Source organism: Triticum dicoccoides, chromosome 3A (genome assembly GCF_002162155.2).
Source record: "Triticum dicoccoides isolate Atlit2015 ecotype Zavitan chromosome 3A, WEW_v2.0, whole genome shotgun sequence".
Classification (NCBI taxonomy): domain Eukaryota; kingdom Viridiplantae; phylum Streptophyta; class Magnoliopsida; order Poales; family Poaceae; genus Triticum; species Triticum dicoccoides.
In genome coordinates this window covers 279,571,081-279,590,172 of record NC_041384.1, presented here as the reverse complement: position 1 = coordinate 279,590,172, position 19,092 = coordinate 279,571,081, and positions in this window count along the sequence as shown.

Here is a 19,092-nt window from a genome sequence, read left to right as displayed (position 1 = left end):
TGGATCGGGGACGAAACCCCCTCGACGCCGTTCTCGTCACCCCGTCGCCTGAACCCCCACCTATGTCGTGCCGCCGCCCTAAGGCCTCCCCGTCGCCGGAGCCACCACCTCGCGGACGCCGCGCTCCTCCATCCCCGCCTCTCCCTCGTCGGCCTACATCAAGGCACGCTGCCCGGATAGAACGTCGCCGCCGACCGGGACGACCACACTGGACGCCATCGCCGCTCCTTCCCTATGTCGTCATCGATCCGCCCCACCGTCGTCATCGCCTCGCCAACCGCTTCCGCCGCTACCTCCCGCTACCCCAGCCCAGCGCACCTCACCGCAGACCCCGGCGCCCCAGCGCCTCCTTTGGCTCGGGCAGGCACCCAAACGGGCTGACGCTCGCAGCGCCCCTGCGCCCGAATCGCCCAGCGCCCATTTGGCCCTATGGGCCACTGACTAGGGGTTCCCCCCCCCCAAAACGTTTAAAAAAGATATATAAAAAAGATTAAAAAATAAAATAGTATTTAATCAATTAATTAACTAAATAATTAACTTAATTAATTCTATTTAAATTAAATAATTAAGGTTAATTAACCTAATAACTAATTAACCTAACTAACTATTGTTAATTAGCTAAACAGTCCCTGACAGGTGGGACCCACCTATCAGGTTGACCAGGTCAATGGTCAACGTTGACTGCTGACGTCATGTTGACGTCAGCAAGCACTATTCTGGATAATGTTAATTTAATTAATAATTAATAAATTAGAAAATGATTTAAAACTTTAAAAATTAATATAAATTATACAGTAGCTTAGATGAAAATACTTTCTACATGAAAGTTGCTCAGAACAACGAGACGAACCCGGATACGCAGCCCATTCGTCCGCCACGCATCCCTAGCATAGCAAACACGCAACTTTCCCCCTCTAGTTCATCTGTCCGAAAACGCAAAACAACGGGGATATTTTCCCGGATGTTTCCCCCCTTCACCAGTACCACCGCTTATCTCGTTAGGGCACCCCTAGCACCGCTACTTGTCATTGTCATGCATCGCTATGCATTTGTTTGCTTAATATTTATTGTTTCCTCCCCTCTTCTCTCGCTAGACATCGAGAACGATGTTGCTGCTACCCAGTACGACTTCAGTGTTGACGACCCCTCTCTCTTGCCAGAGCAACCAGGCAAGCCCCCCCCCCTTGATCACCAGATATCGACTACTCTCCTCTATACTGCTTGCATTAGAGTAGTGTAGCATGTTACTGCTTTCCGTTAATCCTATTCTGATGCATAGACTGTCATTGTTGCTACAACTATTGATACCTTACCTGCAATCATAAATGCCTAGTATAGGATGCTAGATTAGCATCAGTGGCCCTACACTCTTGTCCGTCTGCCATGCTATACTACTGGGCCGTGATCACTTCGGGAGGTGATCACGGGCATATACTACATACTTTACACTGTTACATTACTGGTGATAATGTTTGGAGATGGGGGCTGAAGGGGCAGGTGGCTCCATCCAGGTAGTGGTTGGCCTGAGTTCCCGACGGCCCCCGACTGTTACCTTGAGGCAGAGCGACAGGGCAGGTTGAGACCACCTAGGAGAGATGTGGGCCTGGCCCTGGTCGGCGTCCGTGCTTATTTCAAAATAACACCCTTAACGAGATCTTGGTATTTGATCTGAGTCTGGCTACTCGCCTATACGCACTAACCATCTATGCGGGGACAGTTATGGGCACTCGACGTCAAGGTATCAGCTGAAGCCTTCGTGACGTCAGCGACTGAGCGGCGCGCGCCGGGTTGGACATGAACGCCTACTCTTGTATAAGGGAGGCCAGGTTTGCTCACCGGCCGCGTACGCAACGTGCAGGTGTGCAATGGGCGATGGGCCCAGACCCCTGCGCCATAGGATTTAGACCGGCGTGCTGACCTCTCTGTTGTGCCTAGGTAGGGCTGCGACGTGTTGATCTTCCGAGGCCAGGCATGACCCAGGAAAGTGTGTCCGGCCAAATGGGATCGAGCATGTTGGGTTATGTGGTGCACCCCTGCAGGGAAGTTGATCTATTCGAATAGTCATGTCCCTCGATAAAAGGACAACCCGGAGTTGTACCTTGACCTTATGACAACTAGAACCGGATATTTATTAAAACACACCCTTCCAAGTTCCAGATACAATCGGTGATCGCTCTCTCACAGGGCGACGAGGGGAGGATCATCAGTTAGGATTATGCTATGAGATGCTACTTGGTGAACTTACCATCTACTCTCTTCTCCTACTGCAAGATGGAGGTTACCAGAAGCGTAGTCTTCGAAAGGATTAGCTATCCCCCTCTTATTCCGGCATTCTACAGTTCAGTCCACATATGATACCCTTATTCCATTTGATACCAATGCATACATATGTAGTGTAGCTCCTTGCTTGCGAGTACTTTGGATGAGTACTCACGGTTGCTTTGCTCCCTCTTTTCCCCCTTTCTATACCCGTTTGCTGTGACCAGACGTTGGAGCCCAGGAGCCAGACGCCACCTTCGACGACGACTACTACTACTCGGGAGGTGCCTACTACTACGTGCAGCCCGCTGACGACGACCAGGAGTAGTTTAGGAGGATCCCAGGCAGGAGGCCTGTTCCTCTTTCGATCTGTATCCCAGTTTGTGCTAGCCTTCTTAAGGCAAACTTGTTTAACTTATGTCTGTACTCAGATATTGTTGCTTCCGCTGACTCATCTATGATCGAGCTCTTGTATTCGAGCCCTCGAGCCCCCTGGCTTGTAATATGATGCTTGTATGACTTATTTTATTTGTACAGTTTTTTTTGAATGTTAAGATAGTAGGAAAGGCTCCTACTGCATGTATATATAAATGGTCAAAAGAATAGTACATGGTGATATTTACAATGGAGTGTGAGGGTGGGGGGGGGAGGGGTTAGAACCAGAACACCACCGTAACTATGCTGAGGCAGACTTTGCAAGAAGGAAGAGACAACATGTCTCTTTTCACTAGGTAGTCTATATCTTATATTGCCAAAGTCTTCCTTGAATCTACTGAACCTAGAAGAAATGGAGGGTGCCACATGTCTAAAATAATTATTATTTTGCTCCTTCCAAAGGCTCCAGGCAGCAGTGAGAAACACTTCCATGATCATCTTGTGCGGGTGTTGTATCTTTAGGTTCTCCAGCAACTGCAACCTATCCCCTTGTGCAACCCAAGATATACGTAGCAAGGTACAACATTCCCTACTGAAGGTGCAGTGAAAGAAGAGATGCTCCACCGTTTCTTTGATATGATGCCCGCAAAGTAAATAGTCAAAGTTGTTACCAATATTGTAGTGTAGCCACTTGAGCATATTCCTCGTGTTGAGCCGGTCCGGAAGTAAAAACCAGCCAAAAACTTTGATTTTGGGTATGCATGTAGTCTTCTAGACCCACTTGAAAGCCACGTGAGCAACCACATCATGGAAAGCAAACTGATAGTAGGCTGTGGTTTTGAATACAGTTGATCCCCAATAATAGGTCCAAACATCATCATGATCTTCCAATGTCACTGCAGTCATATCATTTTGGAGGAGCATGAGTTCGTCATGACCTTGCAGCGAGAGTGGTAGATGAAAGGTTTCGTGAAGGGCGTGGGCAGTCAAAAACCCTTGCATGGACACGTCCTCATTAAGAACGTAGGAGAAAGCGCGTGGATATTGTTCTGCCAAGATGGACTGGTTCCAGTTATCTTTCTAGAATAGGACAGAAGCACCACATTTAATTTGGACCTAAGAAATGCCACGATAGACTGGCATAAGACTTGCTAGGTCATGCCACCAAAAAGAGCCACAACTATCCGAAGCATGTGGGATGGAGTCAACATAGTAGGTTTCCCAGATGAGCCGAACCCAGGGGACATCCATTCGGTTGTAAAATTTATGCAGGAATTTGAGCAAAAGCGCGTCATTTTGAATTTTAAGATCAAGGACACCCAAGCCCCCACACTTTTTGGGTCGACACACCATGTCCCAAGCATCCAAAGAGGTATGTTTGTCACCATCAGTCGTGCGTTTGTTCCAGAGGTAGTGTCTGCGGATTTTATCGAGCTGAGCAAGAATCTTTGGTGGCAATTGAAGAGTTCCCATGGGATAGATAGCCATCAAGGTGATGAGCGAGTTTACCAATGCTAACTTGCCCGCGTAGGACATTAAGGATATCGCAACAGTGATTTTCCTTTCGGCTTTGCAGATGAACGGCGTCAGATCGAGGACAGAGGGTCGGGTGGTGCCAAGGGGCAGACCGAGATAAGTAAAGGGCATGCTGGCCTGGGTGCATCCAAAAAGGTCGGCCAGGTCATTGCTCTTGCTTGATGGCGTATTAATTGACACAAGTGTGGATTTATGGAAGTTGATCTTCAAGCCAATAGAGGTGGCATAATCTTCGAGGATTGATTTGATTCTAGCTGCTTGGTCCATGCAGGCCGGAAGGAAAATAATTGTGTCGTCGGCGTACTGGATTACAGGGTATTTAGCGTCACCAGTAGGAGTGATGGGGTGTTTGATCAAGTCCTGCTGGAGCGCTGCATTGGTAGCACTTTGAAGTAGATCAGCGGCAAGGACGAACATTAGGGGAGACATCGGATCTCCTTGACGTACCCCACATTTGCACAAAAACTGTCTACCTGGCACCCCATTCAGTAACACAGAAGATTTGCCCGACGAAAGGATGCTCTCCATCCAAGCCAGCCATTTTGGCGGGAAGCCCATGCTCTTCAGAATTAGGAGCATGGCAGAGTGCTCGACCATGTCAAACGCTTTCGCAAAGTCAAGTTTGAGAAGAACAATCTCTCGTTTGGAGGCCTGACACTGATGAATATATTCGAAAGCCCAGGCAAGGCAGTCGTGGATCGATCTTCCACGAAGGAAACCATATTGGTTTCGATGTACAATTCGGAGTATGATTTTTTGGAGTCTATTCGCCAGAATTTTAGTGATCAACTTCAAACAGCAGTTGAGAAGCGTGATCGACCGGAAGTCATTAACACATTCAAGCGGATTAACCTTGGGGATCAGAGTGATAAAACCTGCATTAATGCTTTCCAAATTAAGGCCGCCTTGATGAAACTCATCACAAAGAAGATAAAAATCATTTTTAATGATTGGCCAACATGCTTTTAAGAAAGCTCCATTAAAGCCATCAGGGCCAGGGGCTCGATCGGGTGGCATTGCAGACACCACATCATCAATTTCTTTGTGAGTGAATGGAGCAATGAGATCCGAGAAATCCACATCCTCCTTCAACAAGGTTTCTAAGTTGAATTTCATAGGCTGAGGATTTTCTTGGCCCATTCGTTCTTTGAATGCTTCAAATAAAATGGACTCTTTCCCTGCATGGTCAGTGATTTCCATTCCAGCAGAGGTTTTGAGCGAGCTAATGCAGTTTCTTCTGAAGCGTTCAGTGGCAATGGTTTGGAAGAACTTGGAATTTTCGTCACCAAACTAAATCCATCTGATTGTACACCTCCTTTTCTAGTAGTCTTTTTGATATTGCAGAAGCCGGAGCAAGTGATTTTTGAGAATGCGTCGAAAGTTTCTTTCTGGTGTGGTCAGAGTTCGACGATCCTCAATATTGTCAAGCTCCAAAAGAGCTTTGTTGGTGTTTTCAATGGCTATTTTAAGGTGAGAGATTTTCTTGCTCCATTGTTTGAGAGCATGACGAACTGTCTTGAGCTTTTGCCCGATTCTTGCGGCGTAGTTATGGTTCTTATTGAATCTGATAGGTTTGTTCCAGGCATGTTCAACAACCTCCATAAACCCAGGATGAGCAAGCCAATATGTTTCAAACTTGAAGAGTTTGCTTTTTGGGATTGAAGTTTGGATGACCACAGAACAAGGCGTATGGTCAGAAACAGGTTTGCCTAAAGGATTCACCAGGGTGTTGGGAAATGTGGTAGTCCAATTCAACGTGGTGAAAAACCAATCGAGTTGCTCAAGGAGTGGCTAAAGCTGCATATTCGACCAAGTGGAGGCACGCCCCTTGATGGGTAATTCAGTTAGGTTTTGTTCCCGAATAAAGTCGTTGAAAGTGAACATGTCTTGGACATTTGCACCTGGTTTGTTGCGATTGTCGGGTGAGCGAATGTAATTGAAATCGCCTAGTAATAACCAATCTTCAGCAGAGGGTATATTCAGATCAAAAAGCCAATTTGTGAATGTGACACGATGCTCACCCTGACAAGGGCCATATACATTAATGAGCTTCCAACAGTGATTGGACTGCGTGGAGGTGAATTCAGCACCTAACACAAACTGTTCAGATAAAAAGACTCGGCCCATAAAGATACTGCTATTCCATAAGGTTATTATCCCACCCGATGCACCTTGAGAGGGAATGTACGCAAACTGATCAAAACACCGAGGGAAAATAGATTTCAAGACAACAGCATCAAAGAAAGGCATTTTAGATTCTTGCAAACAAACGATCGCACATCCACTAGTATTGATCGCATTGCCAAGCGCTAAGTGTTTATCGGGCGCATTAAGACCACGTACATTCCAGCATAGTACGTTCCAGTTACGCAAAAGCATTGAAAAGGTATGAAAGGTTTAGTAACGACAAAAGCAAAGATAAGCAAATCAAACTACTCTTCGGAGAAGGCCGAAGTAGATAGCTCTTCAGCAGGTATCGCGTAGAGATTCACGCCAATGGCCTGCATAGTAGGAATGGATGTGGGCGGAGGAGCTGCCGCATCATCAACTTCAACAGTAACTATCTCAGGTGAGGAATCATCTCCAGAAGTAAGCTCCGAAGCTCCAACAACAGCAGAAGGGATTATGCGAGGCTTGAGTTTGGACTTGGTAGGACGAACCTCTGAAGTCTGAGGAACCCAGAAGCCATCGTATTTGTTGTTCCTATTACTGCATTGCAGAGTGGATGTATCAACAGGATCTTGCATCTTACCTTTGCGTTTCTTCTGAGTTTGATTTGCAGTGGTCATGCCTCCCTGGTCATGGACTGTCATAGCCATTGAGGTGCCTGAAGTTTCTGACATAGCTGGAGCAGGGATGACATCAGAAGGTACTAAGAAAGCAAGATGGTCAACCTGTTGTTCAACCACAGAGTTGCTTGGCGCCACGAGGGATTCAGATGGTTCCCAAGTAAGAAGCAGAGGCGGCGTGGCTGAAGGCACATGTGTATCAGTCAAAGAGTCCAAATCTGAATGTGTCTGAGGCAGCGCAGGCAGAACAGGTATAGTCATAGCAGAAAAAGAAGCAGGTCCCTGTTGACGTACCACCTGTGAGAACTGAATATTCCCCCCAGACAAAGAAACCTGGATCTCCAGCTGGAGAGAGCTCTGCTGCAAACCCAAGCTAGAGCGCCAAGGCCCAAAAGAAGCCATCATCGGGCGAAGGGCAGAGAAAATAGCACTGTTAAGCTGCTGGTGAGGAATAGTGTTTTCCAACAGGAAATCCATGAGAGCATCCCCATGAGCCGAGAGGCCAAAATGCATACCATGGTTATGGAGTTCAAATGAAATCGTGAGCGATTCATCAACCAAAGGAGCAATGGGAGCAACAGCAGGCACCTGAGCAGGAACCACTAGCAGGTCAAACGTAGAGGTGTCCGATTCCGTCTCAGTCTCATCAGAAGAAGTGATGGAGTCATGCCATGCCTGCATAGCATTGTCAGAGATGTTATTATCAGGCACAAGACCATCCTGCACTTGCAGACCCTGTGCAGCAAGCCAGGCTTGAAAATTCATAAGATACGGCGGCAACTAGGGCAGGGGAGGAGCAGCCGGCGCAGGCCATGCACCCCACCCAGCATTGTCCTGATCCTGTTGCACAGCAGGTTCTTCTGGAGCGCCATTGGGAGGTGCTGCATTCTGCACAAGCCAATTGTGCACCTGTTGTCGGTATAGTTGTTCCGCTGACAGGTCCGGGCCAAATTGAGGATGCGGGATGCCATCAGGTGGTGGGAGTTCTTCCCCGGCAGGCAAAACTTCACGCAGCAGACCGTTCCAATCATTGCTTCGGAGGATAGTGATCTGCACAGTCCAACAATCACGAGCCCCCCTAGCTGCCAAACTACGAAGCTTTTGGGCACCAGGTTCAGACGCAGAACTCTTGCTTTGATCAGCATGAAACGACAATCTTGGCGGGGGTTGTACCAAGAAACCAGAGCACCAATACCACGAAGCAACTTATTGATGTAATAGTCAGTCTGGTAATCATAAGGAAAACCAAAGTACATTAACCAGATCTCAGGGCCAAAAGAGGTGGTGTGACGGTTTAGTGCTTCATTGTGAGGGATGAAAGTGATGAGCAGATCTTCATCCTCAAGCTCTAATGGAGTGGCAACCGCAGTATCTCGGATAAAAGAGTCCGGAAAACCAAAAATTCCTATACCGAGCGGATGATCGCTAACTTCAGTAGTGAAAAGCTAGGCCTCATGAAGAAAACCTCTGATGGCATGGCGGATGATGGCGCGGCGATGCAGATAAACATAATGACTGGTCTCCGCAATGGCCAGAAAGTCGTGATTGAGCGGCGGAAGAGGCCCGACTACCATGCCGCTGCGGACGACGCGGTCCGCCAGACCATGTTCAACGGCGAAACCGGGCGGGAGGAACGACACCGGATTGAGGGGATAGTTCGCCATGGTGGTGGTGCGGATGGAGAGCGACTGAGGTTACGACGGCGGCAGTGGTGGCGAATGGCTGAGGCAGGGCGGTGTCGTTTGGGGAAGCCGAGGAGAAGTGGAAGCGTGAGGGGCATTTTTGGTAGGTTGAGGATTTTTAGGGATCCATTGCCAACGCTCACACCACCGTTTCGATCGACAAGATTTTGCCACGTGCCCATAGTGACTGCAGGCCTCGCATCGGACGGTCAGTTTGCGGGTACGTTTGTGAACAGGAGTGATCGGAGCAACGGAAATAGTGGGTAGCTTGATATTATGAGGCTTGACGGCATCAACCAGTCTAATTTGTTGCCAAGTACACCTAGTCGGGCAATTACTTACCATGTGATCAGGTGCCGAGCACTTAATGCAAATCAGCCTAGCCAAGCATTGAATCTTTGGATGACCCCATTGTAAGCATCGAGCACACAATACCGCCCAATTATTAGCGAGGGTGGTAATTTCCACCTCAGAGTAGGAAGCTTGGGCCAGATCAGCCTTATGCTGGGCCGAAAGTTTAGGGGGCCAAAGAGAGTGGGCCGGTGAGTTGTGTTGTGATATCTTCTCGTGAGTACCTGATCTTGATCGTACACGTTTGCATGTATGATTAGTGTACGGTCAAATCGGGGGCGTCACAAGTTGGTATCAGAGCCGACTGCATGTAGGAATCCCCTTTCCAAACTCCTTGGCTGAAGTCGAGTCTAGACATTGCTAAAGTTTTACTAACATGGCTGTGTGCCTTACGGGCCCACATCGCCATTGGGTGGTATTACGATCTTTTATTCCTCGTCTATACTCTGGGATTCTAATCTCTCTTCTATTCGGGTTAAATGATTTTCTAAAAATCTAACTTTAGGTTCTCGAAAACACTTTCTCCCGGAGAGCCCCTTCAGTCCAGATGATCGCCGGCTGCACCAGAAGATTTCGAAGTTACTCTCCGATACTCTTTTGAGACCTTGTGCCCGTTGCTTTTGCAATTCCTTACCACCGAAATATCCCTATGGACAAATACATACACATGTCGTTCCTACTTTTATTCCCAGTTGATCTTGTTATTACAAGATACCCCGAAATTCTCTTTATGGTTCGGAGAATACTTTGTGCCTAATGCCTTGTAGTTCTTTGCCACCTGAATAACTCTATGAATAATTTCTCGCACTTGGTGAGTATCTGCCCATCCCAGTTGATTCATGTGTTTCACAAAAGTCTTCAGAATACCATTCGATCTTCTAAAAACCATCAGGAGCCTTTTTCTCTTGAAATTCTTGCTTACCTACATTATGGTTAATCCCATAAGTCTAGTAATTTTATTGGCATCCTTTGTCATTATCATTTTGAGTCCATTGATTCAATATGTTGCAGTTGCTTGCAATATTCAGCCAGTTCCTAGAATTCATCCTTTCGGCTCAGGCGTCATTTTAAACATGAGCTGGATCTTGACCAATCCAATTGGCGTCGATTGTACCCCTATGCTTACTCAAGTTATCCATCCTTAATCAGAGCGTTTGCTTCTGATCCATTGATTTGGAAATCATAATTCCTTTGCATTTGAGCTTTGGATTAGTCAGTTGTTTCTATAAGCCAATGCCCTTGCATTGTTTTCTTCCTCCGATTGTGTGTTGGTGCTCACATCAGCTCCGTTATGGACTTTCAGATCCTTTGTTTAATTTATTATCCGATACTGTCCTTCATATTCAATAACCTTGTGAGCCTTTCCGCGGGTATGAAATGTCTTTGGTAAATTGTATCCTCTGCTTTGTCAACCATGCTTTACTTTCGAGCTGGTTATTTTTACTCTTGAAGCTTGTGGTATATCTTTCTAAGATGCCCCGATGGGTTGAACCTATACCTTCTCTAAAACCGTGTGAGCCCGAAAGTTTTCACGAGTCATACTCTTCTGGTGCTTCGCCAGATAAAATTTCAACACTGCAACTTCTCCGAAAATGAGAAGTGAATTAAAGGTTATGCATTGGAGAAGTGGGAGTCGACCTTGAACCATGTGTTCATGCCCATGGAAACGATGTATACCTTATCATGGAAGCTTCTCTTAAAATAATTATCCCCTTGTTATAAGTTCATCTTGTATCTGTGTACATGGTTCCGACCATGTTTCTCCTTGATTCCATTTCTCATGCAAATTTGAGCACTTGTCTTCTGTAGAGCATTATCCTAGTCCAACCTCTAATATGTTCTATCATCGAGTATTACCCCCTGGTATCTCAAGATTATCATGGGACAGCATACTTCTTATGAGTTCTTCAAAAGTGCTACATTCTCACTAATTCCAATTTATCACGGGCTCTGAGTTATTAAACACTCAAAGACACCGATAACTGACTGAAGTCCGCACCGCGATTAAGCAAATCTTGGTAACCTTCTTGACTTACGAGTTTGAAATCGATCACGTCATTCCTAGCCTGCTTGGTTATATCCTTGTCATGCCAATTTTAACTGTGCTATCTGGTCCTTCTTTCTAGAGCAAAAATTTCGAGGTGAGCTAATCTTACGTCGATCTTCCTCGTCATAACAATTGTCCTTGAATGACAAGCTTGATTTCAAGTTTGTATCGTACCTATGGTCTCAATAACTTCTCGCTTCATCATTCCGTTGACTTGATGTCATCGCCGATCGGTTACATCTTCTTGAAACCCCTCGACAAATGTGTCGTGATAATCATCAACATTTTGACCCCTTCCAAGATATCAATTGAATTCATGATGAGAAATACCATCCTTGCCCTCGATGAATTTTATTATCATCGACCACTTTATTGCCTTCCCACCAACACAAGCTTGTTCGTGTTTGGTGTTATACCTTCAGTTCCTTGCTATCCAGCAATTGGTTTTCTTTACCTTGGAACATTACCATCTATTATGTCATCAATGTTGTGAAAATTTCACCACCTCTTAAGAATTCGTGATACGGTGATGCTTCTCGCCATCACCATTCTTTACTTGGTCCCCGTGTTGAGTGAACTCCGTTGTGCAAATTTAATATCTCTAGCAACACTATTGCTTCAAAGTTATTGGACAATGATTCCAGTTTGGTGTGTTGGTTGCAGAATCACCATTCTTACATCGGTCATGCTACCTAAGCCCATATTTCGGGTACACCTTTCAAACAATGTTTAATTGGGTATGTTTTCCTCGAGCATACCTCATTATATCATTTGATCTGACAAATGGTATCTCCCTGTTCACATAATTGTGGAAATCCATCTTTTGGACATCTCGATGAATTGTCGCTAAATTCATCAGTTGCCTCCTCACCCTCTCCTTGTTTTAATGATGAACCCTTGTTTTGGAACTCGCTTCCATAGTTCATTTTCCCGAGAATCTTACAACGTCATCTCGTCAAATTGTGCCGCACCTTTTCTTCTCAGGTATCCTAAGTCTGAGGTACTATGACACCAATCAGATCTGAATCTCGGTCAAATATGATGGTTAGAACATTTTTCCAACAGTCATAACATTGGTCCTTACATGGCCCGGTAAGGTGATGTCATCCTAGTACACTTGGCCGGAGGACCTATTGTTATAGATTCCATTTTAGCAAGGTTAACCATTCTTCCATGAGGAAATTGTAAGACTTATTCTATAAGTTGTTCCTGATGAATCCTTTGTATATCCAAGTCCAACCTTTGCTTGAAGACCATGTCAATGATATCTCGAAGCATGTCTGTGGTACTCCGATTTTCAACAACATTTGAAGCCCAATGCTAAATGTTTCTTGCTCAATTATCCAAACACCGATGTATGGGTAATGTCATGAAAATTCTCTCCCCTACCTAAAGAGTTTTTTACATTATATCCTGTCATGGATATCATGCTCTGCTTATCCTTGGGAAGGATATACCCCTGAAATATGTGTTTAAACACATTTTCCTTTCCATTGTTTTGTTTAATCCGAGAATCACATTTTCCTTTCCATTGTTTGGTTTAACCCTTCCTGTGATCTATATGATCTAAGCAGTGATATTCTTCTTCTTATGTAAACACCTTGGCGTACAACCGCGTCGGTAAGGCCTTGTTACTATTGTTGATGACATTCCGGTAACCACCGATGGACGAGAACTTTCCCTATAGGTCCACCTCGTTTCAATGAGCAGGAAAATGGTTCTCTTTGTCCCTCGCCCTTGGTACCGAAGTTGTTGCCGACATATCTGACAGTCTCTTCTCTGACGTGCCTTGCTATCATGACCATGCAAGCTGTCAACACCTTTCTACTTTTAACCCACATGGTGGGCCCATAAGTCACAGTTCCACAGGATCGAAACCTGACTCTCCTATACCCCTGTACCCAAGGTTGTTCCTCACGCGTGGCCTCATATGTAATTCATGAGCCACCTTCCAAGAGATCATCAACTTTGGCATCAGACGCAATACTTATTCTTGTTGCTCTGAACCCCTTTCACCTTCTGATTAGGCCATCGAACGATTGCTTGCCATTGGAAACTTCTCATGGTACCTTCTTACTTTACTCTCGATAATTTCTTAAGTATCTATTCGAGAGTTACTTTCTACCACATTCCTTGAGTTATCTGCCAGATAGTTGACCTTGAAGGTCCGTTCTTCAAAAGTTACCCCTTATCATTATCGTAAGTACGATGGAGTTCCTGAAGAAAGGACAACAACCTCATCATGATGCATTGATGCATAGGAATGAAGACATCAGCACTATGGATCGACCACTTTGAGAAGAGCAACCAAGACCGAGAAGAATCGTTAGAATTTCGTAACCTATTCTTCCCCCTTACTCCCCTCTTAAATCTCGGGACGAGATTTCTTGTAGTGGAGGAGAATTGTGACGCCCGGATAATCAAGCTACAGTAACCTCTGCTAATGATGCCACGTCACCACTCTTACTGTTGTAAACATCGCGATGATTCAATCCCGTTCGAATTCAAAATTCAAAATCAAGGCAAACGATAAAAGTTTTCAAACATTAAAACTAAAATGTTCTTTATGTGCCAAATATTTCATAAATAATTATGGTGGAGAATCCACATTTTTATAAAGTATTTAATTGCACCGAAAAACATAAAACAGTAACAAAAACAAATAATTAAATGCCTTTACTAATTAATAAATTATCAAACTAAATTATTTGGGGACTAGACATTTTGTGATAGTGGACTAAACTGAAATGCTAAATTAGATGCTAAGTATATATTTTACAGAAACTAAAATAAAACAGGAAAGAATAAATAAAAATAAAAGAACAAATAGAAAACAAACGAAAGAAAAGGAGAAAGAGACCCCCCCACTGGGCAAGTCGGCCCAGCTGCTAGCCAGGCCGCCCCCCCACTCCCCATAACCCCTGGGCGACCAAACCCTAACCCTCCAATGCACCACTCCCCCACTCGCTCCCACGTTCCCCCTCTCCCGATCCAAATCTGGATCGGGGACGAAACCCCCTCGACACCGTTCCCGTCACCCCGTCGCCCGAACCCCCACAGATGTCGTGCCGCCGCCCGAAGGCCTCCCCGTCGCCTGAGCCACCACCTCATGGACGCCGCGCTCCTCCGTCGCCGCCTCTCCCTCGTCGGCCTACGTCAAGCCATGCCGCTCGGATAGACCGTCGCCGCCGACCGGGACGACCACGCTGGACGCCATCGCCGCTCCTCCCCTGCGTCGCCATCGATCTGCCCCATCGTCGTCACCTCCCCGACTCCTCCTCAACCTGCTGCCATTGACCCTACCCCCTCCCCTCGTGGTGAGGCCCCGGCAGCTCCTCCTCCTCCCCTGCTCGCAACGGCACCCCGCGCCCGACGCTGCCTCTGTCGGCGTGCTCGCCGCGCCCGCTCACGCCCGCCCGCTCCTCGACGCGCCCGGGGCGCGCCCCGCAACCGCCGCATGCACGTCCCGCGGCCCCTGCTCACTGTTGTGCGCCCCTCCTCCCGCCTGCGCTACTGCCGCCGTTCGCCGGCCGCGCCCAGCGCATGGCCTCGCTCCCCGGTCCCTGCAGCCACACGCGCCGCTGCCTCCTCCCCTAGCTACCGCCGAACAGCCATGTCGGCCGCTTCCGCCCCTACCTCCCGCGACCCCAGCCCAGCGCACCTCGCCACATCCCTCGGCGCCCCAGCGCCTCCTTTGGCTCGGGCAGGTGCCCAAACGGGCTGACGCCCGCAACGCCCCAGTGCCCGAATCGCCCAGTGCCCATTTGGCCCTATGGGCCACTGACTAGGGGGTCCCACCCTCCCAAAACGTTTAAAAAAGATATATAAAAAAAGAATTAAAAAATAAAAATATTATTTAATCAATTAATTAACTAAATATTTAACTTAATTAATTCTATTTAAATTAACTAATTAAGGTTAATTAACCTAATAACTAATTAACCTAACTAACTATTGTTAATTAGCTAAGCAGTCCCTGACAGGTGGGACCCACCTGACAGGTTGACCAAGTCAATGGTCAATGTTGACTGCTGACGTCATGCTGACGTCAGCAAACATTATTCTGGATAATGTTAATTTAATTAATAAATTAGAAAATGATTTAAAACTTTGAAAATTAATATAAATTAAACTGTAGCTCAGATGAAAATACTTTCTACATGAAAGTTGCTCAAAACGACGAGACGAACCTGGATACGCAGCTCGTTCGTCCGCCACGCATCACTAGCATAGGGAACACGCAACTTTCCCCCTCCAGTTCATCTGTCCGAAAACGTGAAACACCGGGGATATTTTCCCGAATGTTTCCCCCCTTCACCGGTACCACCTCTTATCGCGTTAGGGAACCCCTAGCACCGCTACTTGTCATTGTCATGCATCGCTATGCATTTATTTGCTTTATATTTATTGTTTCCTCCCCCTCTTCTCTCGCTAGACACCGAGACAGACGCTGCTGCTACCCAGTACGACTTCAGTGTTGACGACGCCTCTCTCCTGCCAGAGCAACCAGGCAAGCCCCCCCTTGATCACCAGATATCGCCTACTCTCCTCTATACTGCTTGCTTTAGAGTAGTGTAGCATGTTACTGCTTTCCGTTAATCCTATTCTGATGCATAGCCTACCATTGTTGCTATAATTGTTGATACCTTACCTGCAATCCTAAATGCTTAGTATAGGATGCTAGATTATCATCAGTGGCCCTACACTCTTGTCCGTCTCCCATGCTATACTACTGGGCCGTGATCACTTCGGGAGGTGATCACGGGCATATACTACATACTTTACACTATTACATTACCGGTGATACTGGTTGGAGATGGGGGCTGAAGGGGCAGGTGGCTCCATCCAGGTAGTGGTGGGACTGAGTTCCCGACGGCCCCCGGCTGTTACCTTGAGGCGGAGCGACAGGGTAGTTTGAGACCACCTAGGAGAGAGGTGGGCCTGGCCCTGGTCGGCGTCCGTGGTTATTTCAAAATAACACGCTTAACGAGATCTTGGTATTTGATCTGAGTCTGGCTACTGGCCTATACGCACTAACCATCTACACGGGGACAGTTATGGGCAGTCTACGTTGTTGTATCAGCCGAAGCCTTCGTGATGTCAGCGACTGAGCGGCGCATGCTGGGTTGTACTAGAACGCCTACTCTTGTATAAGGGAGGCTAGGTCTGCTCACCGGCCACGTACGCAACGTGCAGGTGTGCAATGGGCGATGGGCCCAGACCCTGCGCCATAGGATTTAGACCGGCATGCTGACCTCTCTGTTGTGCCTAGGTAGGGCTGCGACGTGTGGATCTTCCAAGGCCGGGCATGACCCAGGAAAGTGTGTCCGGACAAATGGGATCGAGCGTGCTGGGTTATGTGGTGCACCCCAGCACGGAAGTTGATCTATTCGAATAGTCATGTCCCTCAGTAAAAGGACGACCCGGAGTTGTACCTTGACCTTATGAAAACTAGAACCAGATACTTAATAAACCACACCCTTCCAAGTGCCAGATACAACCGGTGATCGCTCTCTCACAGGGCGACGAGGGGAGGGTCATCGGTTAGGATTATGCTATGCGATGCTACTTGGTGAACTTACCACCTACTCTCTTCTCCTGCTGCAAGATGGAGGTTACCAGAAGCGTAGTCTTTGAAAGGATTAGCTATCCCCTTCTTATTCCGGCATTCTGCAGTTCAGTGCACATATGATACCCTTATTCCATTTGATACCAATGCATACATATGTAGTGTAGCTCCTTGCTTGCGAGTACTTTGGATGAGTACTCACGGTTGCTTTGCTCCCTCTTTTCCCCCTTTCTATACCCGTTTGCTGCAACCAGACGTTGGAGCCCAGGAGCCAGACGCCACCGTCGATGATGACTACTACTACTCGGGAGGTGCCTACTACTACGTGCAGCCCGCTGACGACGACCAGGAGTAGTTTAGGAGGATCCCAGGCAGGAGGCCTGCGCCTCTTTCGATCTGTATCCCAGTTTGTGCTAGCCTTCTTAAGGTAAACTTGTTTAACTTATGTCTTTACTCAGATGTTGTTGCTTTCGCTGACTCGTCTATGATCGAGCTCTTGTATTCGAGCCCTCGAGGCCCCTGGCTTGTAATATGATGCTTGTATGACTTATTTTATTTGTAGAGTTGTGTTGTGATATCTTCTCGTGAGTCCCTGATCTTGATCATACACGTTTGCGCGTATGATTAGTGTACGGTCAAATCGGGGGTGTCACATTGAGCTAGGAGATCAAAAATGGCAGCAAGATGAGCTAGAACTCGTGCATGAGCTAGTTGGTGATTTTTTTGGGAGGAATAAGGAGTGTGTGGTGGCTGGAATAAGTGGAGGGGAGCCACCATGGGCCCACGAGGCAGGGGGTGAGCCCAGGGAGGTGGGCGCGCCCTGGACCCTCGTGGCTAGGTGCTTGCTCCCCCTGATGTATTCTAAGTGCCAGATATTCTCAAATATTCCAAAAAAAAATCATATTTAAATTTCAGGGCATTTGGAGAACTTTTATTTTGGGGGTATTTTTTTGTTGCATGGATAATTCAGAAAATAGATAGGATATACTATTTTTGGTTTATTTAATATACATAATAGAAAGTAAAAAGAGGGTACAGAAGGTTGTGTTTTCTAACTTCATCCATCTCATGCTCATCAAAAGGAATACACTAACAAGGTTGATCAAGTCTTGTTAACAAACTCATTCCGAATTGCATGAAACCGGAGAAATTTTGAATAACACTATGTTACCTCAACGGGGATATGCACGTCCCCAACAATAAGAATATCATATTTCTTCTTGACAGTAGGAAGAGGAAATTCAAAACCTCCAATAGTAATTGTTGAAATTTTTCCAATGGAATTGATATTTTGGACTTGAGGTTGTTTCCTCGGAAAGTGTATCGTATGCTCATTACCATTAACATGAAAAGTGGCATTGCCTTTGGTGCAATCAATAACACCCCCTGCAGTATTCAAAAAGGGTCTTCCAAGAATAATAGACATATTATCGTACTCGGGAATATCAAGAATAACAAAGTCCGTTAAAATAGTAATGTTTGCAACCATAACAGGCACATCCTCACAAATACCAACATGTATAGCAGTTGATTTATCAGCCATTTGCAAAGATATTTCAGTAGGTGTCAACTTATTCAAATCAAGTCTACGATATAAAGAGAGAGGCATAACACTAACACCAGCTCCAAGATCACATAAAGCAGTTTTAACATAGTTTCTTTTAATGGAGCATGGTTTAGTTGGTACTCCTGGATCTCCAAGTTTCTTTGGTATTCCACCCCTAAAAGTATAATTAGCAATCATGGTGGAAATTTTATCTTCCAATATCTTTCTTTTATTAGTAACAATTTCCTTCATATACTTAGCATAAGGATTCATTTTAAGCATATCAGTCAAACGCATACGTAAAAAGATAGGTCTAATCATTTCAGCAAAGCACTCAAAATCCTCATCATCCTTTTTCTTGGGTGGTTTAGGAGGAAAAGGCATGGGTTTCTGAACCCATGGTTCTCTTTCTTTACCGTCCTTCCTAGCAACAAAGTCTCTCTTATCATAACGCTGATTATTTGATTCTGGGTTATCAAGATCAACAGCAGGTTCAATTTCTACATCACTATCATTACTAGGTTGAGCATCAACATGAACATCATCATTAACATTTTCACTAGGTTCATGTTCATTTCCAGATTGAGTTTCAGCATCAGAAATAGAAATATCATTGGGATTCTCAGTTGTGTCAACAACAAGTTCACTAGAAGCATGCAAAGTCCTATCATTTTTCTTTCTCTTCCTTTTAGAAGGACTAGGTGCATCTATAGTAGTCACTACAAAAATAATAGACTTCCGTGATGATACGTGTTTGTCACAGTAGGTTGCGTTTTTATCATGCATGTACATCCATGACGATTTTATGACAGAATCAAGATAGTCATACATGTGCTGTCGTAGAAGTGTTCCATGACATTACCAAAATTATCATCACGGAAGTGTCCACTTCCATGACAATAAATCGCGCGTCACAGAAGTGCTTTCGTCAAGGGTGA